General features: G+C 44.9%; 1 protein-coding gene across 1 annotated transcript in view; it reads right to left on the bottom strand.

The window, feature by feature from the left end:
* Positions 1-26,695, bottom strand: part of KLHL29 (kelch like family member 29) — an 853,771-nt gene that overhangs the window by 596,015 nt on the left and 231,061 nt on the right. The window lies entirely within an intron of this gene.

Below are 26,695 nucleotides of genomic sequence, written 5' to 3' on the forward strand. Positions count from 1 at the left end.
AAGGAGTTTAGCACCCTCCTCTATTATAGAGTAGCTACAAAGAACATCCCTTACTATGGGGACTTGACATGTCTCTGCATTACATATTCAAGGGTATGACATATTGTTGCGCATGTCAGATACATTAGTTACAGGTATACTTAAAGGCTACATACACCTTTTGATTTTTAACAATGTGTTTTTGGACAAGAAGACTTTTCTGCAATTGGATTAAAAATTCCTGCTTGTTTGACTTCTACAGCAACATGTCTGCTGTATGTATCTCTGCCGTAGTTTGTGAGAATCTTGCCTTTTTTCAGTAGCAACAACTCCATAGATGACTACCTAAAGTAGTCCTGGATATTCAGGAGCTGTCAGCTATTCCTGCCCACCACACTCTGTAGTATCCGATGACTGCTCTCTGCTTATTACTTTGCACAATGAGAGAGCTGCCAATCATTGGCTGGAAGTGATGGGGTGGGCGTGGCTAGGCTGCAGCTCATGAATATGCAGGACTAGTTCTGTGTCCAACTGCTACTAATTACATGCACGTTTCTCCAAAACTACTGCACAGATCCATACAGCAGACATATCATTGTAATCAGTGTGACATGCACCACCTCTCAGCGAAGGCTACAAAAACATGGCGACAGATTCTTTCTCCCAATTCATATAGCAAAGAGATGTGAATAGACCCAGACCAAGGGCATAACTATAGGGGATGCGGTTGCACCCGGGCCCAGGAGCCTTAGGGGGCCCATAAGGCCTCTCTTCTTCATACAGTAAGCTTAGTACTATGAATAAAGCATTATAGTTTGGGGCCCTGTTACAGGTTTTGCATTGGGGCCCAGAAGCTTGAAGTTACGCCTCTGACCCAGACACTGGTTAAATCCCCACTGCCGCTGCGGTTGCCCCATCAAGTGCCTGTATAACCAGATTAATGCTGCCAACCACCACTGTCCATTCCATACATGCCAGCATCAACGCTAAAACCAATGATTGACTGCAATGGTTATGTGGATATAACAGCACCTTGATGCAACAAAGGAAACAAAGATTGGCCAAAAAAGGGGGTAGAAAAATCCCTAAACATGTATCTCTGCTAATTAAAGACGCCACTGATCCTCTTTAAATTGAGCATAAGATATCCTAGCGCTGCAATCCTCAGCAATCAACTGTAATCTGTGGCAGATTCAGGCAGCAAGTGTTTGATTTACCTACAGCGCCACCACAGGAGAAGTGAAATATTACATTATGTTTGTTGAATGCAAAGGGTCTCCTGTGTAATATATAGACATGCAGGGTCTTTCATCTCATTAAGAGCAATTAAAGTTGACAATTCTCTAGTTTATAGAAGACTTATCTTACTACTAGAGATGAGCGAGCATACTCATTAAGGGCAATTGCTCGAGTGAGCATTGTCCTTAGCGAGTACCTGCCCGCTCGAGAGAAAAGGTTCGGCTGCCGGCGTGGGGGACAGGTGAGTTGCGGCAGTGAGCATGGGGAGCGGGGGGGGAGAGAGAGAGAGATCTCCACTCCGTTCCTCCTCGCTCTCCCCTGCCGCTCCCTGCCTGCCGCCAGCAGCCAAACCTTTTCTCTCGAACGGGCAGGTACTCGCTAAGGGCAATGCTCGCTCGAGCAATTGCCCTTAGCGAGTATGCTCGCTCATCACTACTTACTACTAATCTTCACATGGGGTAGTAGACACACAAATGTCCTATAAGATGTACTAGCTTTAACTGCAGGCTTACAGATACCACATTATTGCTATCATGGATGTCCCATGACCAACTACTAGCCATTCCACGTCTGTACTTAGTCATAATTAGGCTAATTCAGTTGACACTCATAGAGACTGTCTGTTTACATTGTAATTACAACCAGATGTATTAACTTCCATTGAGTAAAAAAATCCAACTGAGGTCAATGGGAGTATCCAAGAATGAAGCTCCCAAATGTCCACTTCAGAGTGACGATGTCTTTCTGATGAATTAGTCAGTGTCCTGTTCACTGGGTTTACGGCCAAGGACTTGACATAAACATTGACACAAGGCAATTCCCATAGAATAATGTGATTTTATTAGCTCACACAGATGTTCTTACATAGTCGTACGATGAGGCAAACGAGGGTTGGCCCACCAAGAAGGCTCTGCCTTCCCATTGCTCGACTCAAGCGCAATCATATACTTGTTGTATACACATTTAGACAGTAGTAGTATAAAATAACACAAAACAGCAAGATACCTGGAAAAGAGCTCTAAAATATAAATGAAAATCAGGTCGCTTGTGTTTCTACGGCTCCGGGTTTAGTATATTAAGTATAAACTGACAGGTCCTTGTTTGTAATAGGGTTTTGCAGCCAAATTTCGTAGTTTATAGTGTGTGGCATCAAAATGTTAGGAAATGAAGTGAAAATTTACCACTGTACAAAATAACCTATAGACCTGTAAAGAGCAGAGGAGGTCCTCATGGGATTAGAACTGGTGTTCTTATTCTGTGCTGCATTTTGTGAATTTCTTTCTTTATAGGTAAAGTTAGAACGAAAAAACCTTATATTTTTAGCATGTGTGTTCCACCTGCCGCATGTTGTAAAGTGCAGTGGTTCTCAGGTGCGTTAGTCAAGCATGCCCTGTCCATTATAACCTTTAGTTATAACGGCCCCAGATGTCATGATTGGGGTGGTACGTGACAGTAATTAACCTCAACCATCTTGAAAATGTAAGGGCGTGGATGCTTTGCATTGCTCACAAGGGTCTATGTAAAGGTAGGGTAGAGTTCTTCGAAAAGTCAGCATGTGAAGAGTAAGAAGTGTGCAAGGCCAAAAACCCAGGAGGAGTAGCTGGTGGTAGAGCCATTGTTGAGTGTTTGCACCCTGCCATCAAGAAAGTTGGTGGGGCATAGTGAATGAGTGAAGTACCCAGAGGACCAATGAACGTCTGGTGCAGAAGATGGGTTAGAAAGAAGACCTTGACTGGGAAGCAGGTCTACAACAGCCAGAGGCCAAGTCAGTCAGTGACCAGTGCTACAGGTATTGTGTCTGCAACAGGTAGAGACTGAGAGAAGCCGCCAACCAAGCATCAACCATGACGGTCTTCTTTCAGGTCATGTTAATAAGACCATGAATGAAAGTCTACAGCAGCCAGAGGCCAAGTCAATCATGAGACCACGACCAGATCTACAAGCTTTGTGACTGCAACAGTTAGCGACAGAGAGGGGCCACAACTAAGCACCAAGTGTCTGGGAGAATACAGCTGAGCTGTCACCCTGAGAACCACTGTTCTCATCACTTTGTTGCAATGCAAGTGTTGTGCCTCTGCTACTGAAGACTGAAGTTGTGTTGGTGTGAATGTTGTTGAGCATAAAGACTGTCCTAAAGTGGTCAAATCAGGTAACAGACTCTTCCCAGTGATTACGAAATCGTTTTCATTCAGTAAATGTTTTAAAGGGTGACTAAGGTAGTAAAAGCACATTTTTTCATCCCCACAGCCTTCACTTCATTGTCTGTCACACTCTGGATATCTCCTATGTATATTACACTCACTTCCATGCAGTGCAGCCCACTGGCAGATGCTTATCAGGCACCACCTTGATGCTGAGATTGTTTTTTCTTTTATGCTAGCAATTCCATGATGAAGCACCACAGCATGGCATGACCAGCTAGAGCCAGTACAATCTCTGCCGGCCTGCTGGTGGGCACTGATTATCATTGACTTCTATATTCACCTAAATAAGATACAAAGACAGTCAGGAGCAGGGGCGTAACTATAGGGGGTGCAGGCGATGCGGTTGCACCCGGGCCCAGGAGCCTTCGGGGGCCCATAGGGCCTCTCTTCTCCATATAGGGAGCCCAGTACTATGAATAAAGCATTATAGTTGGGGGCCCTGTTACAGATTTTGCATCGGGGCCCAGGAGCTTCAAGTTACGCCTCTGGTCAGGAGGCTGAACTACCTTCTCCTACATTATATCTAATCCTCATCAATAACTGTGAAAAGGGTTTCTGTGTCCCCCTCTAGAGAGCTTGTGTGGTAGGGTCCATCACACAGGAATCATGCTGACTGAAAAACTGACTAATCTGAGAGAACATAAATCCAAGTAAATCTGAGGTGATCAGAATTGAGATCAAATGACCCACCTGAGGAGAAAGAGGCCAGAAGTTTCACATACAAAGGAACAACTAACCAAGGTAATACTAGCCAACATACATATACTAGAAGGCTAGTTACATAATGAATGGGGGAAAAAAATCCCCAGAGTGGCTTTTAAAGAGATTTCATTTGCCTCTTGAGCCTTATTCATGGCTATAGGGGAGGTCCTTGCCCCTCTCTCACCACTACACTTTACATACCTGCTGTATAACCCATAGAGAATCAAACAGACGTGTCTGGACTAGTCATTAATTGTGTTAAAAAATAAGTTAAGTTCAAAAATGGCACATGGTAGGTGGGCGCCTCATACTGCTACATTGACAATACACAATTGGGACTATATGGCACTACAAAAACATACTGGTACATTGTCACTGTTTGGTAGCACTACATTAGCAATAGCATATCAAGACTCCTTGACACTACCAGACGCAGTTGACGCCCTCATTCATTTGACACCCCATTAAAAAAATTTCCTAAAACTTTCCCCCCCCCTTCCAACTATGTATCTGCAATGAAGTTGTGAAGATTTGTTTTTCCACAGACAGCAGGCTTCCTGCCAGCAATCTTGTTGATTGACACTAAGTTAGACTCTTCTGACAGAACATTGATTACGTGGAGTCACACAGCTCATAAAAACAACAGATTTCTACTGGGTTGAAGTTGTTAACTTTTCTCCACCTTTATTGGTCGAATAACCAAGTGTCAGATACTCATCGAATGGTCTCAAATTAGAAGCATAATTGGAAATACGTTTTTTTTCCTTACTAGTTAAACTTACCATAAAAAACACATTAAACCAAAGAAAATGCTGTAACATCAATGTGAGTCTGGAATGAGCGCTAATGAACATACTGCAGGACCGAAAGTGCTGATGAGGGACACACTTTCCGAGCCATTCAGAATCTGTTTGAAAATGGACACCCATAAAATCTACTGGCGTCATGTCAGAAGCCTTAAGCCTCACAAATCGGCTGCCAAAAACGACTTGTTCAACAGAGGCATCTCAATAGCAAAGCCAGGAATTAAAAAAGGAAAACAATGCTTTCTTCTGAAATCAGGGCTCGGACATACTAGTGTTTGGACTGTCTTGGATGGTGATTTGTTGATATTGTTCCAAATGGAAACTGTGATCTCACCTATTGCTCAGTCAGATGAGTCATTGACCCCTGTTTTGAAAAGCATTGAAGTAAATTCCATTGGCCCCTAGGACTTAGATCCAAACTTAACTCTATTGTGCTTGAGGAAACTAAGATTTACCAAATTCTGAACAAGACATATTGTAGGGAACGGTTATACCTGTAATTACAACCTTGCTTATTCCCCTACAGTTTGGTACAAGCTCTGTTCTTTCTGCAGGGAAAGGACATTACAGTTTTGGATAATCAGAACTTGTTCTACTTTAAACAGCTTGTTCTATCATTTTAAAGCCAAGAATCCTAGCTTTAAAATGACACCAAAAACACGTTGGTAGGTCCAACAGAAACAGAGCTACAGCCATGTGAAGTGGGGTTGGAAATACTGAATTTACAGCTGTCATTTTCAGTCAGTGTGTTCAGAGCAGAGAGGCAGGGGGATATGACAGCAGCATAGAAGATCTGAGATTCTTCAGTCTCTCCTCCTGTCCAGGAAGTGGTGACATTAATTTTTATTTATTTTATCATCCCCCCATCAATCAGAGAGCATATTTGATCTCTGATTGTCACATAAGGGGGTCTTTTTCCCAGAAAAAGGAGTGAAATGATGAGGACTTGCCCATCTAATCACTCTTCTACACTGTTTAACTTCACAGATTATGCAGTCATTGCTAACCGCGGCATCTAAATGTTTTTACAAAAAAAATTTTGAAAACTTTATTCAACTTACATAAAGCTTTAAATGTTGAAAAAAAAAAAGAAAACAATAACTACACATAATTGGTATTGTCACATCCGTAACAACCCGAACTATAAAATATTACATTGTTTACACGGCGCATTCTGTAAAAAAAAAAAAAGCCAAAATAGCCATTTTCTTTTCATCTTGCTTCCCCAAAACAGAAATAAAAAATAATTAAAAAGTCGGGCATATCTCAAAGTAGTATCAATAAACACTAATGTTTTCCCAAAAAAACAAGTCTTCATACAACTCTGTCAACGGAAAAATGCAAATACTCTGGTCCAGAATTGTGACGCTGCAAAAAACGTCTTTGCAACAAAAAAAAATGTTAATATCATGCAAAAGCAGTAAAACATAATAAACCCTCCATAAATTTAGTGTTGTCTTAATGGTACTGACCACTAGACTAAAGATAATATAATATTTATACAGTATAGGGGGAAGCCATAAAAATAATTCCCAGAATACAATGGTGAAATAACTTTTTTTCCCATTTCCATCAGCAATAAAAAATGAATAAAAGTTATTCTATACATTATATGTCCTCGAAATTGGTTTCAATAAAAACTAGAACTAATCCTGCAAAATACAAAGTGTCATACAGCTACACTGATGAAATTTTTTTTAAAAATTCTAACCACTGGAACACTGGATAAAATTAGCTATGTCACTAAGTGGTTAAAAATGCCCTTAAAGGGGCTGTCCAGTTGTAAACCTATCCTCAGGATAAGTCATTAACAGTAGATTGACAGGGGATTGTTGCTCAAGTACCCTGCTGATCAGCTGTTTGGCAGGCCAGAGTGCTTCTGCACTGAGCTGAGTTCTGTAGGAAGCAGACAGCTCCATTACATCTGCAATGGCCGAGCTTGGTATTGCAGGCAAAATTCACATTCATTTCAGTCATAGATGGCTATATTAATTTTCACCCAAAATGCGACAAACCTAACCAAACTGTTCTCCTTAGGTTGAGGAGCCCATATACAATGAATCCCCTCCACGAATTCGAAACCAACTTCAAGGACACTCACTCACCTACCATTGACACCATACTACTGTGAAAGTATTAATATGATCTGTTACACTTGTTATTTAAGGGGTTAATACATCTTCACCGGAAGCTTATGCTTCCGTTGTGTCTTTGGCATACAGGGGTAGGTTGAGCGTTTCCTAGAGAACATATTTAGTCATTATATTTGAATGTAGACCCTAATATCTTATTGTGGCTAGCCTTCCAAAAGAAAATAGTAATTAAGGGGAGAGAAGTATCAACCCTGTCCCTATACTGATGCCTCTTCCTGCTCGGGGTCTGAGAATTTTGTCCCTCAGATCCCACCCCCTTCCTAACTCCTCCTCTCTATGACGCTCCATACCCTATAAAGACCATCACGTGAGCTTTCATCCATGGCCTGTGCCAGGAGCTGCCACAGGAAGACATTCGACTGACAGCTTTCAGATGACATTTTAAAGAGACCATCCATTCGGAAAAAATGGATAGAAAACAAATGATACTGATTAGAACATTTCTGGTTGCGCTACATCTACAAGCAATCATCAAGAAGACATTTTCGAAACTTGCAGCCAAAAGTTAGGAAAGTTTGAACTTTACAAGAAAACACAATGATATTCTCCGGACCTTCTACCTACAGCGGTGGAGACAAGACGTCTGCATGGTGTTTCGTTAAGTTCTGGATTCATTAACATAGCGGCCAGACAATACAACCTGTCAGAACTCCCAAGTTTGACATTCGTAAAACTTTATAATTATTGCTTCGGGACACCTACTAATAAACAGACATTATTCTACACGTTGCAATTAAAAGTTTCACGTCTGGCTCACGCTCGGCAAACAAGATGACTAAATATCCCAGCTGTGGCTTTCTATTTCTGGCTCCCAGATTGAACTAAGTAGGCAAGCGCTTTCTGTTCTGTGAACTAGCAGCTGAAAGCGCAATTATGCATCAGGCTTGTTATATGGCAGGACTCTCCGACTCCTATAATGAACGACGACAGAGCTCCTTTCTTCGCGGCTCGCACTGCACATCTGTCTCTACGCTGGAGAACACGGGGGACACAATCCGGTATTTCTTCAACTGAGCGCTGGTCCAATCGTCTTGGGAATTCCTTGCAGGACTCAAGTCTGCATGTTCACTTTTAATCTAATAGGACAAACCTAAGCAGCTCCTTGACTGTATAGTGAAGATTTGGAATATCCTTGAACACTCATGCACAAAGATATAAGAGGGATGTGCTCCCCTATGCTATTATGGACCAGAGGTGAAGCAGAGTGATGGTATATGACGGAGGTGGAGGCAGTACATAGATATATACGCCACCTCCCAGTGGCGGCAGCAAGGCACATGACTTCACGAGTCTCTCCCGAATATGCTTGACTCCACTGCAGCACAACCATTACATTGAGCTTCTTCATCCATAGACCCAACCTCCAACACTCCGTAGGAACTGCATCCTTAGCACACGGGACACGCAACGTAGTAGACACCATTTCACAGAAGTCTTGCACATGACCGTAGATTGAACCACTGTCATACATCAGATGCCTTGCTGCGCCGTTATAAATGTCATCAACATCACATTAAATTATGGAGATTTAACGTACATTATCCTAATGAAGAATTATCCAAACGAAGTTCTGGTATTAACCCTTTTTGACCCCTACGTAAGGCCTTGCAATAAATTTTAACTACGTAGCCAAACTTAACAAAGTTTACTAGTGCCACAAGTCCATGATTCGCACCCTGGCCGGGGATTTCGCAATACAGCCCCGGGAAAAACTGATGCACTTACGACCACTAGTGTCTGCTTTGCCGAATATTGGCATCTCCATAAAGCTCAGTCACTTGGTCACGTTTGGTGAAGACCAGTAGCACTTAATCTTCAAAACTGATGCCTCAATGTCAGGAATCTGTGGGAAAGAGACTCCCTCTCCCTCAATGTGCTGCAGATTTTGTTGCCCCAGTGGTCTGGCTGGTCCTCCATCTTCGGCTCCTGGATCATCAGGACCATTTAGTGGTCTTCTGTGCTATTCTTATTGTGTATGATGCAATGGTTAGGTAGGTGCCGACAAAGGGCACTAGTGGAGCATATCCTATTGATGCCTAGGCATAGGAAGGCCAACAAAACGCAATAGGGCTTATTTACTGATACTGTTTAAAGTTAGACAGTGTACACTCATATTAGACAGTCTTAGGGCTCCTACCCACTAGCTGGGTGCCACCTATCCTTGGTCAGGCAATTAAGATACAGGGCTAGAGCACCAAACTGAACCTGTGCTCTGGTCAAAGAAACTAACTATATGTGGTCCATCATATATAAATGACAAGTCGGATTATTCCGGACACCCAACTGGGTATATTCTAGATATTTGCGTTTGTTGTCTATTAGTTGCAGTATTTTTGTGGTCTTGATAGGCAGCCATGAAAAGGTTTGTCCTATTAGGACAACCCCAGTCTAAATAAGCTTTCAGGGACTCCATTTTTCTAGGTTTCGGCACAAAATGCACATACCGAATATTCTATATATGAGTAACCTATAAATTGCAAGTCCTAACAGTATGAGCTGCCTGAGCGGCAGAGCTGTGAGCGGCTACTGGGTAAATGGAGGAGCTGTAATTAGCAGACTAAATATAACATTTGTCTCTGCAGATCGCACATGCAGTGGTAATTAATATGCAATAAATTGTAACAAACTACTACAGGTTTATTGTGGCAAACCAGTCATTGCCAAGTGCACATCAAACCGCCGTTACTGCATGTAATTACTGCAGCGCTCGTTTACAGCACGCCTTTGTGCTACATTCAGCAGAAACTAGCTAGTGTTCACTGTACTTGTCTGGGAGTTACAGGGGTGATCCCAACTTCATATAAAATGGGTATTGACTGTAATTTAAGCCCTTGAGGGCACGGCCTACTTTTCCCCAAAGGACATTTTTTTTTTTGGAGGGGGGGGGGGGGGGGTGTAGGAGGGGGTTGCCATTGTTCTTTTTTTTGCAATGTTAGGCCTCTTTCACACGACTATATGCGTTTTTACGTTCTTCCATATGCGCTAAAAAAATAGCATGAATGAAGAATAGCCGCATTCAAGATACGATCTTTGGCCACGTATTTTCTATCATTCACACAGAGCAGCTGCAGCGTATCGGCAAAAAAATACGCCCCCATGCGGGAATGCCGCTATCAGCAGAAATCATTGGAATGACTACTAATGCTTAAATAGAGCCAGCTCTCTTCTTTGCCCAGCATTGGACGCAGCTAAACTCCCTCCCCCTCCATTTTTTTTAGCTCCCATAGAAGCCTATAGGAGCTTCCAGCGTATCTCATCCAAAGATAGGGCAAGAGCTATTTTTAGATGCAGCATATAAAATTGGCGCTCTATGAACCAATCACAGCCATCCCATTGATTGGCTGGCAGCGTTCAAGAACCAATCAGAGCTGTCGCTTCCCGGAGGCGGGATTTATGAATACCGGAACCAGGAAGTGATCTTTTGTTGGCGGCTGAGGACTGTAAGCAAGCGCGCCAGAGCTCCAGAGACCAGTGGGAGGATACAGACCACGACTGCTAGGTAAGTATAATAAGATGTTCTCTGAAAATAAGACCTAGTGCCTCTTTTGAGGCAAAAATTAATATGGCAGGGTCTTTATTTCAGGGAAACATGGCATTAACTTAGGCCTCCTGTTCACAGGCAGGGCGGATTTTCACGAGCAGATTTCCACCACGGGAGATCATTTAAAGTCACCGCAATGAACCATTAGGATAGGTTCATCGCGGAAATTTTAGACTAGAGCGGAAAATCGTGATAGATTTCCCGCTCGTGTACATCGGGCTGCACTTTCCATAATTATCCTATGGAGGGCGTTTCAAGTGTGATCCATGTGCGATTTATCGCCACGGATCACGCTACCAACTATCGCCCGTGGACAGCCAGCCTAATGCTGAGTTGATGCATTATAGAATTGATTGAAAGTAAAAAAAATCTCACTCTCAAGATGGTGCGTGATAAGCATCAGACAAGTGGCTGCACTGCAAGGAAGTGGCTGCAATAAAAGGAGATCTCTAGAGTGTGACAGACATTTTTTAAGTCCCTGTAGGAGACTTAAACCAGAATCAGGGGTGGGGGGCAGTGATGGAAAAATGTGTTTTCGCTGGAGTGGCCCTTTAAATAGTCTTTATTCTACAGTTTTGTGTATACAGCTACTCTGCAGACCTATGTGTCTCCACAGTCACTACAAACACACCTTGTGTAATCTTATTCTGCAGTCATATTCCAGGTCATCTGTCCCCTATTTCTCATTTACATATATTTGTTAAGTTCCTTCCAATAGATGGCAGTGTGGGGTCATTATATCATCCCTCATTTGCATAGGCATTCCCCTTATTTCCCAGGGATCACTACATGGTTTATAAGTTTCCCTACACTCTTCTGGTGCTCTCCACAAGAAAAACATTAACCCCTGGACTTAAAGGGAATGTATCGCCTACATACTTTTACCGATTAGGACCAGATAATGACATATTTTCCATTTTTCTAATCATTTTTTTTTCTGATTGTAGATTTTTTTATTTTGTTGTCTATACATGACTATGGGACGGCCATATACCCAAGCCGCATTCTAACAGCGATTAGAGAAATGCTTTACAGGCCATTCATACAATGGACAGGAGCTGACTCATAGTCTCTCATAGAAGTAAATTCTAGACATATTCTGTGAACTGTGCAGAAGTCACTGTGCTGGGAGGGGAGGGGATAGTCACAGCATATCCCTATTGTGTACAGTGGATTCTGTGTTATGTATACATACAGTAGGTGTAGCCGTTGATTGAAATTCTGCCTGTGATCACAATAAGATGACAGTTGAAAAGTTTTCTCTACAGAATAGGAAGTGCCAGACTATTATTAGGCTCAGTGGTCAGTGTGAAAACTGCAGGATTTTAGGATTTAAAAAACAAAACAAAAAGATAGTGAAAAAATTTTTAAAAAAGGATATTTAATAGAGATGAGCAAACGTACTCGGTAAGGCCGATTTCACAATCGAGCACCGCGATTTTCGAGTACTTCACTACTCGGGTGAAAAGTACTCGGGGGCGCTGTGGGTGAGCGGGGGGCTGCAGAGGGGAGTGGGGGGGAGAGGGAGAGAGAGAGAGCTCCCCCCTGTTCCGCGCTGCTACCCCCCGCTCCACCACACCACACCCCGCCCCACAGCTCCCCCGAGTACTTTTCACCCGAGTAGTGAAGTACTCGAAAATCGCGGTGCTCGATTGCGAAATCGGCCTTACCGAGTACGTTCACTCATCTCTAATATTTAACCTAAAAACTTGATTTACAACCCCAATTCCAAAAAAGTTGGGACGCAGTGTTAATTGATAAGAAAGTAAAAATGCGATGATTTGGAAATCTCATATAACCACACCTTTCTTCACAATAGAACATATGCCAGAAGGTGAAAGGGAGACATGTTTCCACTTCATTGAAAAAATAACTGCTTTAGAAATTGATGGCAGCAACGCATCTCAAAAAAGTTGGGATGGGGTTAACAAAAGGCAGGAAAAGTAACTGGTACTAATGAAAATCAACTGGAGGGTTAATTATCTACTAAGTCAAATAACTGTGTATAAAAAGAGCATGTTAGAGAGCTAAAGTCTCTCAAAAGTAAAGCTGGTCAGAGGTTCACCAACCTGTGAAAAACTGTGTTTAAAAATTGTGGAACAACTTAAAGAAAAACATTCCTCAGTGTAAAAGTGTGAAGACTTTGAATATCTCACCATCTACGGTCCATAATATCATCAAAAGATTCAGAGAATCTGAAGAAATTCATGTGCACAAAGCTGACGGTCAATATTGGATGCTCGAGATCTACGGGCTCTCAGGCGTCACTGCATTAAAAACAGGCATGATTCTGTGATGCAAATCGCTGCATGGGCTCAGGAAAACTTCCACAAATCATTGTCTGTGAACGCAGTTCGCCTGCAATCCACAAATGCAATTTAAAGCTGTATCATGCAAAGAAGAATCTATATCTCAACACAATCCAGAAAGACCGGTGTCTTCTCTGGGCCAAAGCTCATTTAAAATGGACTGAGGCAAAATGAAAAACTGATCTGTGGTCAGATGAATCAAAATTTGAATTTTTTTTTGGAAATCACGGACGCCGTGTCCTGTGGACCTAGAAGGAAAGGGATTATCCAGCTTGTTATCATCAAACAGTTCAATACCCTGTATCTCGGATGATATGGGGTGGCATTAGTGTCTATGGCGTGGGCTGGTTACACATCCTGAAAGGCATTATCAATACTGAGCAGTATCTGGAGGTTTTAGAACATATGCTCCATCCAGATAACATCTCTTTCAGGGAAGGTCCTGCATGTTTCAGTAAGATGATGCTAAACCACATATTGCATCCATCACAACAGCATGGCTTCATAGAAGAAGAGTGCGAGTACGGAACCGGCCGCCTGCAGTCCAGACCTCTCACCAATAGGAAATATTTGGCACATTAGGAAAAAAAAAATCCAGCAACGACCCAGGAGTGATGAGCAGCGATAAACCTACAACAGACACGAATGGGACAACACTCCTCTCCCAAAACTCCAGTAATTGGTTTCCTCCATTCCCAGATGTTTACAGAATATTGTATAAAGAGGTGATGCTACACAATGGTAGACACGGCCCTGATCCAACTTTTGTGAGATGTGTTGCTGCCAATCAAGGAGTTCATTTTTTATAAATGGAATGGAAAAATGTCTCACTTTCACCCTCTGGTATATTCTATGGTGGATAAAATATGGTTATATAAGATTACCAAATAATTGCATTCTTTGTTTCCTTTACATTTATTTACATATTACACAGCGCCCCAACTTTTTTGGAATTGGTGTTGTAACCACAGTACATACTGACTACTCGAGCTGACTCTTATTTGCAGCGTCTATCTTCTAGTACAATAGGTCCCCATACCGACTGGTTAACGCTCTGTGTATTCTATTAACACTGAATCACTTATTACATCTGATTTTTGCTTTGGGATTGCGAATTTCCAATGTGTGATTGCACGTTGTCTTCCAGGGAATTGCATCGCACTTCGGTCATCAACTTAATAAAATCACATTAGAGAAATATTTGCAGACGCATGTAAATTGCAGCTCAGTCTCTGATTAAATTGCCCTTAATATTATTTTCTTTACTTCTCATCCCCCCCCTCCCAGCCTGTACATGTCAACATGAGTCAGCCTCAACGCATAATCCCCCATTGTTTGACCAGTTCACGGTGACAGGGCTTGTTCATTAAGGCTGTCAACATGCATTATAAACTGACTTGTGCTGATTGGCAATTAAATGCCATGTAAATGAACGCTCCGGTATTTTTACGAGCAGAAGCAGATTTAGGAGTTTTTAGAAGAGCGTGGTGTTAAGCTACTTTTCTGAGGGCCACCCTGTATTAGTGCAAAAAGAGAGCATTAAATCGACGCTCTGGGTCTGGAGAAACAAAGATGGCCAAACCACTTCTCTGACTACCTGATGCACACTGTGCAAAGTATGCATTGCTAGTCTATGTGGAGAGGGGTGCTACCTCACCCTCCTCTGCCCCAGGATCAGGATCGGTCAACAGATGTTGTAGTCCTCTGGAAATCAGGGGCCTACCTGAGTCAGGTGATGCAGCATCCTCCTCGGGGAACATGGTGGCCACTTTATTTGCCAAGCTCGCTAATGCTTTCTCACATCCGTGGGAAGTACGCAAATTCAATTCCATTGTCAACTTTAGGCAAAACTTTATTCGATGATGCTTGGCTTTTCTACCTGGGCACTGAAGTGGCACACTTCGTGGAGTCAGGAAGTCATCCCCACCTCTCATGCTTGCTACTAGGCCTTGGATTTACTCTCACAGTGTTCACTGCACACCAACTCAGACTAGCTTACCCCTAATCTGCCAGGGGGCAAGGCACCGCCTTACCTTTTATGCTATTCCCTGATTACAAGGGCAACGGGGACTTTTGGTGAGTTGCGCCAGACATGGGTTGCCACATCAAGTGCCCAACTGGTTATGCACCACCTTCTTAAAACTATATGCTACTCTGACTGGTCAGAACTGCTCATGTAGACAGCACTGGTCATTCAAAGCAGGTTTAGAGTCTTAGACTAATGTGCATCAAGCAGTTTGAGAAGCTAGTGTGGCCATCTTTGTTTCTCCAGGCCCGCATAGTCACTTTACAGAAACACTTATCAGATCTCCATGAACAAAATGATGTATCAACAAGGGAGTAAAAAACTAGAATAATGATATGCAGGGGCAGCCTCCAATAATTACCCTATTTTTTGGCACTAAAGAATAGCACTTACTTGACTCGGGGGTGAGGGGTAAGTATTAACCTATTCCATAACCCCCTATATGTGGACAGACCTTTTCAACAATCAAAGCTGCTTCAGCCAATGATTCTTCCAAGACAAGAGAGTTTTATTGCCAGTAGCAAGGATATACTCCAAATCGAACTGCAATGTATTTCAGGGGTAAAGTGTCCACAATCTCACCCCCCCTTTCTCAAGCAGATAGGCAACTTGTAAAAAAACAATTGCCCATATATAATATGATAAGTAACTCGTTATCTTCAATAGTGCCAGAGATTACAGTATGTATGGTGTGCGCTGCCGGCATTCCTGATCGTCTATCAGAGCATGTCCTTTTTTTACCCATGATCTCTATATTTGTATCAATGTTCAATGGAAGAGAAAATCATCAACCATGAAGGCTGAATTCGAAATCAGCAAGAAAATCAATTTCCCTAGCATGCCAATCGAGCTGCACAGTGCTGGACTGTGAGCACAGGTCCCTCTACAGGATGTCAGGCCTCCTGGAGTGATAGTTTGATCAGAGGTCAGGAGGGGTATTTTCTTCCTCCTTAAGGAAAACACCTAGAAAGTGAGTGAGGAGACTTACAAGGCCATCCATGCTCCTCTGGGGAATATGCAAATGGAAAGATGAAGCAATACCTCTGCAGCGCCACTTATGGGAAGGCAGCTTTCCTGCAAGTCAATGTTAGACTTTTTAAATAAGTCTCGTAAGAATGATTGGAAATTGTGAGCCAAAGCCAGAATAACCATACACAGACAGCTGTTTCAAATAATTGCCCCTCATCAGTGTGCAGTAGGTTTCTGGCTTGGGTAGTGAGAGGTCTATAGACGTGGGTCAGGAGGAGTATTGTTTCTCCTTAAGGAAAGCACCCAGAAGGTGAGCTTATAAGCCTCCTCACACACCTTCTAGATGCTCACCTTAAGGAGAAAGGATACCCTTCCTGACCCACGTCTATAGGCCACTCAGTACACATTGATGATGGGCAATAACCCCGAAAGAGCTGTCAGTGGAAGCATCATGAAGGAAAGATAGACAGTACAGTTCTGACATCACACCAGAAACAGCCTATCCACTCCACAAACATGGAGAAAGAAAATGTATATATACTGTAGGGGTCCTCTTACCTGTCGGACCTGTCGGCCCCAACATCAAGAGGTGATAGTTCCTGTGCTTTTATACAGGCATGGCCATTGCTCAGTGAATAGAGGCAGAGCTGGCTGGGGATTATTTTGGCCTGCCCACCTCCATTCACAGTAAACAGGCAGTCATTCATAGATGTACGACTGCCTGTTCACATGGGCTGATTCAGTGTTGAGTTTTTAGGCATGCCTAAACTGAACAACGAATGAATTCTCACTGATCACCGGAATCTGAACCATTTGCCATGTAATAGGGCCCTAAGCAGCAGAGAGAAGAAAATACCTGAAATATGCCGATTACACATATTTCTGATTGCACTGGATCTACTACACATCTACACATCTACAGATACATGAGTTATGGCATTAATGGTGGACCATAACCAGACCTCTGCCCTTTAATTAGCACTTCGGCAGACTTTTATTTCACTAATACATTCCCCAGGAATTGGTGTCCAGGGCAAGACAGTGATATAGTGGGATTCATCCAGGCATTGAATTGAATTTTTGTGTATGGGATGACACGAAGACCCCATCGTATCTACCTACAACATAAATCACCGATCATATAAACCATCGCATGGCCCTGCTGAAAGCTGAAACGAGCTGTCGCCATATGTTTGTTTTTTTTAAAGGCACATTTGTGCTAAATGAGCAATGCAGAGAAAATGAAGTAAAATAGACAATTAATGACACGTAGCAAAGATCCATTAACATAACGGAGCAAGCTTTAAATGAGATGTTCTCTCTTCCAGTCTTCACATTACACTATTAAAGGCCACCACTACTAACTAATTTCTTATCACCCTCACAATCTTTCAAAATAGATGTAAAAAGAACACATATAAAGAGTAACAAGTATACATAAAGAACAATGTATAAGCCCCAACAAAAGTTTTTGGCCAAAGCGAAAGATCAAGCTTCCTCGATGGTTAGTATTTGTGTCTTGGGTTCGAATCTGACCAAAAAGAACAGGTTGTGGGTTTTTACATGTTTTCTAGGGTGTTCCTTTGGTAGACCACTATCCTACGGCACTCCAAAATCATTCCAATAGGTTAACTGACTTTGTGTGTTAGAGATGAGCGAACACCAAAATGTTCGGGTGTTCGTTATTCGGAACGAACTTCCCGCGATGTTCGAGGGTTCGTTTCGAACAACGAACCCCATTGAAGTCAATGGGCGACCAGAACATTTTTGTATTTCGCCGATGCTCGCTAAGGTTTTCATGTGTGAAAATCTGGGCAATTCAAGAAAGTGATGGGAACAACACAGCAACGGATAGGGCAGGCGAGGGGCTACATGTTGGGCTGCATCTCAAGTTCACAGGTCCCACTATTAAGCCACAATAGCGGCAAGAGTGGGCCCCCCCCCCCTCCCAACAACTTTTACTTCTGAAAAGCCCTCATTAGCATGGCATACCTTTGCTAAGCACCACACTAGCTACAACAAAGCACAATCACTGCCTGGATGACACTCCACTGCCACTTCTCCTGGGTTACATGCTGCCCAACCGCCCCCCCTCCCCCCCACAGCGCACACCAAAGTGTCCCTGCGCAGCCTTCAGCTGCCCTCATGCCACGCCACACTCATGTCTATTTAGAAGTGCGTCTGCCATGAGGAGGAACCGCAGGCACACACTGCAGAGGGTTGGCACGGCTAGGCAGCGACCCTCTTTAATAGGGGCGGGGCGATAGCCCACAATGCTGTACAGAAGCAATGAGAAATAGAATCCTGTGCCACCGCCATCAGGAGCTGCACACGTGGGCATAGCAATGGGGAACCTATGTGCCACACACTATTCATTCTGTCAAGGTGTCTGCATACCCCAGTTAGACCGGGCTTTTTAATTCATAGACACAGGCAGGTACAACTCCCTATTGTGAAGTCCCTGTGGACCGACAGCATGGGTGGGTGCCAGGAAGCCACCGGCGGTACATAGAAATATCCCATTGCATTGCCCAACACAGCTGAGGTAGTAATGTCGTGCGTAATACAGGTGGGCTTCGGCCCACACTGCATGCCCCAGTCAGACTGGGGTTCTTTAGAAGTGTACAGATGTATTAAAAACTCCGTGTGCACCTACAGCATGGGTGGCTCCCTGGAACCCACCGGCGGTACACAAAAATATCCCATTGCATTGCCCAACACAGCTGAGGTAGTAATGTCGTGCGTAATACAGGTGGGCTTCGGCCCACACTGCATGCCCCAGTCAGACTGGGGTTCTTTAGAAGTGTACAGATGTATTAAAAACTCCGTGTGCACCTACAGCATGGGTGGCTCCCTGGAACCCACCGGCGGTACACAAAAATATCCCATTGCATTGCCCAACACAGCTGAGGTAGTAATGTCGTGCGTAATACAGGTGGGCTTCGGCCCACACTGCATGCCCCAGTCAGACTGGGGTTCTTTAGAAGTGTACAGATGTATTAAAAACTCCGTGTGCACCTACAGCATGGGTGGCTCCCTGGAACCCACCGGCGGTACACAAAAATATCCCATTGCATTGCCCAACACAGCTGAGGTAGTAATGTCGTGCGTAATACAGGTGGGCTTCGGCCCACACTGCATGCCCCAGTCTGACTGGGGTTCTTTGGAAGTGTACAGATGTCTTAAAAACTCCGTGTGCACCTACAGCATGGGTGGCTCCCTGGAACCCACCGGCGGTACATAGAAATATCCCATTGCATTGCCCAACACAGCTGAGGTAGTAATGTCGTGCATAATGCAGGTGGGCTTCGGCCCACACTGCATGCCCCAGTCTGACCGGGGTTCTTTACAAGTGGACATATGTAGGTTACACTCCCTGTGGACCCACTGCCTGGGTGGGTGCCAGGAAGCCACCGTCGGTACACAATAATATCCCATTGCATTGCCCAACACAGCTGAGGTAACGTCAGCTGTAATGCAGGTGGGCTAAAAATTAATTTGATTACACTGTAGGCGAGGGCCCACAAAAATTGCTGTATCAACAGTACTAATGTACATCCCAAAAATTGGCCATGGCCAGCCAAGAGGGCAGGTGAAACCCATTAATCGCTTTGGTTAATGTGGCTTAAGTGGTAACTAGGCCTGGAGGCAGCCCAGTGTAACGAAAAATTGGTTCAAGTTAAAGTTCCAACGCTTTTAAGCGCATTGAAACTTATAAAAATTGTTCAGAAAAATTATTTGAGTGAGCCTTGTGGCCCTAAGAAAAATTGCCCGTTCAGCGTGATTACGTGAGGTTTCAGGAGGAGGAGCAGGAGGAGGAGGAGGAATATTAGACACAGATTGATGAAGCAGAAATGTCCCCGTTTTGGATGGTGAGAGAGAACGTAGCTTCCATCCGCGGGTGCAGCCTACGTATTGCTTACGTATCGCTGCTGTCCGCTGGTGGAGAACAGAAGTCTGGGGAAATCCAGCCTTTGTTCATCTTGATGAGTGTTAGCCTGTCGGCACTGTCGGTTGACAAGCGGCTACGCTTATCTGTGATGATTCCCCCAGCCGCACTAAACACCCTTTCCGACAAGACGCTAGCCGCAGGACAAGCAAGCACCTCAAGGGCATACAGCGCTAGTTCAGGCCACGTGTCCAGCTTCGACACCCAGTAGTTGTAGGGGGCAGAGGCGTCACCAAGGATGGTCGTGCGATCCGCTACGTACTCCCTCACCATCCTTTTACAGTGCTCCCGCCGACTCAGCCGTGACTGGGGAGCGGTGACACAGTCTTGGTGGGGAGCCATAAAGCTGGCCAGGCCCTTAAAGACTGTTGCACTGCCTGGGATGTACATGCTGCTCGATCTACGCACATCCCCTGCTACCTTGCCCTCGGTACTGCGCCTTCTGCCACTAGCGCTGTCGGCTGGGAATTTTACCATCAGCTTGTCCGCAAGGGTCCTGTGGTATAGCAACACTCTCGAACCCCTTTCCTCTTCGGGAATCAGAGTGGGCAGGTTCTCCTTATACCGTGGATCGAGCAGTGTGTACACCCAGTAATCCGTCGTGGCCAGAATGCGTGCAACGCGAGGGTCACGAGAAAGGCATCCTAACATGAAGTCAGCCATGTGTGCCAGGGTACCAGTACGCAACACATGGCTGTCCTCACTAGGAAGATCACTTTCAGGATCCTCCTCCTCCTCCTCCTCAGGCCATACACGCTGAAAGGATGACAGGCAATCAGCCGGTGTACCGTCAGCAGCGGCCCAAGCTGTCTCTTCCCCCTCCTCCTCATCCTCCTCATGCTCCTCCTCCTCCTCCTTTACGCGCTGAGAAATAGACAGGAGGGTGCCCTGACTATCCAGCGGCATACTGTCTTCCCCCGCCCCCATTTCCGAGCGCAAAGCAGCTGCCTTTATGGTTTGCAGGGAATTTCTCAAGATGCATAGCAGAGGAATGGTGACGCTAATGATTGTAGCATCGCCGCTCACCACCTGGGTAGACTCCTCAAAATTACCAAGGACATGGCAGATGTCTGCCAACCAGGCCCACTCTTCTGAAAGGAATTGAGGAGGCTGACTCCCACTGCGCCGCCCATGTTGGAGTTGGTATTCGACTATAGCTCTCCGTTGTTCATAGAGCCTGGCCAACATGTGGAGCGTAGAGTTCCACCGTGTGGGCACGTCGCACAGCAGTCGGTGCACTGGCAGCTTAAAGTGATGTTGCATGGTGCGCAGGGTGGCAGCGTCTGTGTGGGACTTGCGGAAATGTGCGCAGAGCCGGCGCGCCTTTACGAGCAGGTCTGACAAGCGTGGGTAGCTTTTCAGAAAGCGCTGAACCACCAAATTAAAGACGTGGGCCAGGCATGGCACGTGCGTGAGGCTGCCGAGCTGCAGAGCCGCCACCAGGTTACGGCCGTTGTCACACACGACCATGCCCGGTTGGAGGCTCAGCGGCGCAAGCCAGCGGTCGGTCTGCTGTGTCAGACCCTGCAGCAGTTCGTGGGCCGTGTGCCTCTTATCGCCTAAGCTGAGTAGTTTCAGCACGGCCTGCTGACGCTTGCCCACCGCTGTGCTGCCACACCGCGCGACACCGACTGCTGGCGACATGCTGCTGCTAACACATCTTGATTGCGAGACAGAGGAGGAGGAGGAGGAGGAGGGTGCTTTAGTGGAGGAAGCATACACCTCCGCAGATACCAGCACCGAGCTGGGGCCCGCAATTCTGGGGGTGGGTAGGACGTGAGCGGTCCCAGGCTCTGACTCTGTCCCAGCCTCCACTAAATTCACCCAATGTGCCGTCAGGGAGATGTAGTGGCCCTGCCCGCCTGTGCTTGTCCACGTGTCCGTAGTTAAGTGGACCGTGGCAGTAACCGCGTTGGTGAGGGCGCGTACAATGTTGCGGGAGACGTGGTCGTGCAGGGCTGGGACGGCACATCGGGAAAAGTAGTGGCGACTGGGAACTGAGTAGCGCGGGGCCGCCGCCTCCATGATACTTTTGAAGGACTCCGTTTCCACAACCCTATACGGCAGCATCTCAAGGCTGATGAATTTTGCGATGCGGACGGTTAACGTTTGAGCGTGCGGGTGCGTGGCGGCGTACTTGCGCTTGCGCTCGAACACTTGCGCAAGCGACGGCTGGACGGTGCGCTGAACTACACTGCTGGATGGGGCCGAGGACAGCGGAGATGAGGGTGTGGGTGCAGGCCATGAGGCGGTAGTGCCTGTGTCCTGAGAGGGGGGTTGCATCTCAGTGGCAGGTTGGGGCACAGGGGGAGAGGCAGGGGTGCAAACCGGAGGCGCTGAACGGCCTTCGTCCCACCTTGTGGGGTGCTTGGCCATCATATGTCTGCGCATGGTGGTGGTGGTGAGGCTGTTGGTGTTGGCTCCCCGGCTGAGCTTTGCGCAACAAAGGTTGCACACCACTGTTCGTCGGTCGTCAGGCGTCTCTGTGAAAAACTGCCAGACCTTAGAGCACCTCGGCCTCTGCAGGGTGGCATGGCGCGAGGGGGCGCTTTGGGAAACACTTGGTGGATTATTCGGTCTGGCCCTGCCTCTACCCCTGGCCACCGCACTGCCTCTTGCAACCTGCCCTGCTGATGCCCTTGACTCCCCCTCTGAAGACCTGTCCTCCTGAGTAAGCGTTGCACACCAGGTGGGGTCAGTCACCTCATCGTCCTGCTGCTCTTCCTCCGAATCCTGTGCGCTGCTCCCTCGGACTTACTGTCCTTACTACTACCTCACTGCAAGACAACTGTGTCTGATCGTCATCGTCCTCCTCACCCACAGAAAGTTCTTGAGACAGTTGGCGGAAGTCCCCAGCCTCATCCCCCGGACCCAGGGAACTTTCGAATGGTTGGGCATCAGTGACTATAAACTCCTCTGGTGGGAGAGGAACCGCTGCTGCCCAATCTGAGCAGGGGCCCGAGAACAGTTCCTGGGAGTCTTCCCGCTCCTGAGCAGGTGTCATTGTAGTGGAGTGAGGAGGCTGGGAGGAAGGAGGAGCAGCAGACAGAGGATTCGGATTTGCAGCAGTGGACGGCGCAGAACTGCGTGTTGACGATAGGTTGCTCGAAGCACTTTCTGCCATCCAGGACAGGACCTGCTCACACTGCTCATTTTCTAATAACCGTCTCCCGCGTGGACCCATTAATTGGGCGATGAATGTGGGGACGCCAGAAACGTGCCTCTCTCCTAATCGCGCAGCAGTCGGCTGCGACACACCGGGATCAGGAGCTCGGCCTGTGCCCACACCCTGACTTGGCCCTCCACGTCCTCTAGGCCTACCCCTACCCCTCAGCATGCTGTATTACCAGTGATTTGATTTCACAGGCAGGAAATAAATTGGCGCAAGACTGCAGGCCAAATATAATTTTTGCCCTTTTTGGAAAACGAAAAGCCCCACTGCCTCTAGTGAATGAATAATCTAAGTTTAATAACTGTGCTGTGTCCCTGCTTATGTGTCACAGAACGTGAGGGTAGCAGAGTTATTATAACTCTGGCAGAGCAGGTATTTTTTTCCCAATTAAGGAAAGCAAATGGCGAAGCCAGCAGTAAAGCGTAGCTGGGTGCGTCTGATTTTTCAACGTTGTTCACGCAGCTCACACGTGTCCACAGCCCTTAGGACGGACAGAGGCTGGACAAATAGATTTGTTTTCAGTTTTTTTCCACCAAAAGGCAGCACTGCGTATATTCAATGAACATGAGAAGTTTAATAACTGTGCTGTGTCCCTGCTTATGTGTCACAGAACGTGAGGGTAGCAGAGTTATTAACTGTGGCAGAGCAGGTTTTTTTTTTCCCAATTAAGGAAAGCAAATGGCAAAGCCAGGAGTAAAACGTAGCTGGGTGCGTCTGATTTTTACAGGTTGCACACGCAGCCGACACGTGTCCACCGGCAGTAGGACGGACAGAGGCAGGACAAATTGAATTATTTTCCGTTTTTTGGCACCAAAAGGCAGCACTGCGTATATTCAATGAATAACAACTGTGTTGTGGCCCTGCCTATACAATTCTTTCCCTGCAGTATCAATGGAGGGTGCAATGCTCTGCAGAGGCGATTTTGAGAAGCAAAAAAAAAAATGCAGCACAGCTAACAGCAGCCTGGACAGTACTGCACACGGTTAAATATGGCCCTAGAAAGGACCGTTGAGGTTCTTGAAGGCTACACTCACTCCTAACACTCTCCCTGCCTATGCAGCACTTCTGTCCCTAATGCCGGGTGCAACGCTCTGCAGAGCCGATTTTGAGAAAAAAAAAATTTGCCACTGCTAACAGCAGCCAACACACAGCTATCTGTGGCCCTAATAAGGACCTTTGGGGGTCTTGAAGCCTACACTAACTACCAATTCTTTCCCTACAGCAGCTCCGGTACAAACAGCACTGTCCCTCATCTAACTCACACGGCATCTGAGCCGAGCCGCGGGAGGGGCCGACTTTTATGTTCGGGTGACACCTGATCTTCCCAGCCACTCACAGCAGGGGGGTGGTATAGGGCTTGAACGTCACAGGGGGAAGTTGTAATGCCTTCCCTGTCTTTCAATTGGCCAGAAAAGCGCGCAAACGTCTCAGGGAAGGAAGTGAAAGTAACCCGAACACCGCATGGTGTTCGTTACGAATAACGAACATCCCGAACACCCTAATATTCGCACGAATATCAAGCTCGGACGAACGCGTTCGCTCATCTCTATTGTGTGTCTGTGTGCATTTGAGATAGAGAAATAAGATTGTGGGCCATAATGAGACAAGGTGTGAGAAATGATGAAATGGGAAGGCAAAGTAGGCAACAACATGGTCCATCTATCTATCTATCTATCTATCTATCTATCTATCTATCTATTTATCTATCTATCTATCTCATATCTCTCTCTCTCTATCTATCCATCTATCTATCTCTCATATCCATCTATCTATCTATCTATCTCATATCTATCTATCTATCTATCTATTTGATATCTATCTATCTATTTATCTGATATCTATCTCTCTCATATCTATCTATCTCATATCTATCTATCTATCTATCTATCTATCTATCTGTCTATCTATCTATCTCATATCTATCTATCTATCTATCTATCTATCTATCTATCTCCTATCTATCTAACTATCCATCTATCTATCTATCTATCTCATATCTATCTATCTCCTATCTATCTATCTCCTATCTATCTATCTCATATCTATCTATCTCCTATCTATCTATCTCATATCTATCTATCTCCTATCTATCTATCTATCTATCTATATCTATCTATCTATCTATCTATCTATCTATCTATCTATCTATCTATCTATCTATCTATCTATCTATCCCATATCTATCTATCTATCTCATATCTATCTATCCATCCCATATCTATCTATCTATCTCATATCTATCTATCTCATATCAATCTATCTATCTATCTATCTATCTCCTATCTATCTATCTCCTATCTATCTATCTCCTATCTATCTATCTCATATCTATCTATCTCCTATCTATCTATCTCATATCTATCTATCTCCTATCTATCTATCTATCTATCTATCTATCTATCTATCTATCTATCTATCTATCTATCTATCTATCTATCTATCTATCTATCTATCTATCCCATATCTATCTATCTATCTCATATCTATCTATCCATCCCATATCTATCTATCTATCTCATATCTATCTATCTCATATCAATCTATCTATCTATCTATCTATCTCATATCTATCTATCTCATATCTATCTATCTCATATCTATCTATCCATCCCATATCTATCTATCTATCTCATATCTATCTATCTCATATCTATCTATCTATTTCTCTATCTATCTATCTATCTATCTATCTATCTATCTATCTATCTATCTCATATCTATCTATCTTTCTCATATCTATCTATCTATCTATCTATCTATCTATCTATCTATCTATCTATCTATCTCTGTTTAGTTGGGCCCGACTCTTGGACACATTATGGATCAGCCCTCTCCACATGGTCCTGTTTTGTAGGCTTCTTTCAATTTGGTCATTTGCATGTTGATGTCGTTCTTTGGTGGACGGGTCTTATTTTGCGTTGACCACTCCAGGCATTATTGGTGTTTCTAAAGAATTAGCTCACATTATATGGTCAAAGTATGAGAGTCTCTTGTTTTGTAATTTTGCCCTCTAATGAAATCTTTGGCTTGATGTGGTCCAGGACGATCTCAAATATTGGAAATGGCTGAAGTTATAAAAAAAATGGAAAAAAGATGACATGTTGGAAAGCATAACAGCAATTTAAAGGCGGTGAAGGAAAGACAAGATGGAATGTAACCTGGTGAAATAAAAGCTTAAGGCTTCTTGCACAAGGCTATACTACTATTACAAACTGCGCCAATCCTATAGCTGCTCAGTGTTGATGGCCCATTCATATCTCTGTTTGGGGTTCCTGCATATTTCCATTATTTAGCTTCGTCCTCTGAGCCGAGAATGAAATTGCCAGAACAGCCAGATCCAGCGCTGGGACACCTAGTTTCTGTCCTGTGAGCTGCCCAGCCAGGTCAACTTTCCCTTACTAGTCTAAGCCTGCTCAGCTCTGCTATACCACTGTGGCTCTTTTGCTCATTTGTGCTATTAAACTACATTTTGATCACCAGTCAGACTGCAGCTTTAAAGGGGCTGTCCACTTGTAAAACTACTGATTGCCTGTCAGCAGGATAGACCATCAAGAATAGATTGGCAGGGGTCTGCCGCCTGAGACCCCTTCTGATCAGCTGTTTGCTGGGTCAGTGTGATCATACAGTAAGATGATTTCTGCAGTGG

Source organism: Eleutherodactylus coqui, chromosome 1 (assembly GCF_035609145.1).
Source record: "Eleutherodactylus coqui strain aEleCoq1 chromosome 1, aEleCoq1.hap1, whole genome shotgun sequence".
NCBI lineage: Eukaryota > Metazoa > Chordata > Amphibia > Anura > Eleutherodactylidae > Eleutherodactylus > Eleutherodactylus coqui.